Source organism: Lupinus angustifolius, chromosome LG05 (genome assembly GCF_001865875.1).
Source record: "Lupinus angustifolius cultivar Tanjil chromosome LG05, LupAngTanjil_v1.0, whole genome shotgun sequence".
In the NCBI taxonomy this organism is placed as follows: Eukaryota; Viridiplantae; Streptophyta; class Magnoliopsida; order Fabales; family Fabaceae; genus Lupinus; species Lupinus angustifolius.
In genome coordinates this window covers 17,217,145-17,218,204 of record NC_032013.1, presented here as the reverse complement: position 1 = coordinate 17,218,204, position 1,060 = coordinate 17,217,145, and positions in this window count along the sequence as shown.

Below are 1,060 nucleotides of genomic sequence, written 5' to 3'. Positions count from 1 at the left end.
CAACTGCATAATCGCTTGCATCACACATTATTTCAAATGGGGATTTCCAGTTAGGTGCAGTAATAACATGAACAGTTACCAAGCATAATTTTAATTGTTTAAATGCTTCTAAACAAGAATTATCAACATTAAAGACAAAATCTTTTAAGAGTAAGTTGCATAAAGGCTTAGATATTTTGGAGAAGTCCTTGATAAATCTATGATAGAACCCAGCATGTCCGAGAAAGCTTCTGATTCCTTTAACATTTGTTGGAGGAGGTAGCTTTCAATCACTTCTATTTTAGTTTTATCAACTTCTAATCCTTTAGCTGAAATTTTATGCCCAAGTGCAACTCCTTCAGTGACCATGAAATGACATTTTTCCCAGTTCAGAACCAAATTAGTCTGCTCGCATCTTGCCAAAACTGTCTCCAAATTTGTTAAGCAATCGTCGAAAGAGTCTCCGAATACAGAAAAATCGTCCATGAAGACCTCGATGCATTTCTCCACTAAATCAGCAAAGATAGCCAGCATGCATCTTTGAAAAGTTGCAGGAGCATTACATAGTCCAAATGGCATTTTTCTATATGCATAAACACCAAATGGACATGTAAATGCTGTCTTTTCTTGGTCCAATGGATCCACATCAATTTGATTGTATCCGGAATACCCATTCAGGAAACAGTAGAAGGCTTTTCCGGCTAATCTTTCCAACATTTGATCCATGAAGGATAGAGGAAAATTGTCTTTTCTTGTGGTGGTGTTAAGTTTGCGGTAATTAATGCAAACTCTCCAACCAGTAACAGCTCTGGTCTGAATGAGTTCATTGTTTTCATTTCGAATCACCGTCATCCCTCCTTTTTTCGGCACCACCTGGACTAGACTTACACATTTTCTATTTGAAATGGGGTAAATCATGCCAGCCTCTAACATTTTTACAATCTCTTTCCTTACTACTTCCTTCATTGCCGGATTAAGTCTTCTTTGTGGTTGAGCACATGGTTTGTAATCATCTTCCATCATGATTTTATGCATGCAATATGATGGACTGATGCCTTTGAGATCTTTTAAGGTCCATCCT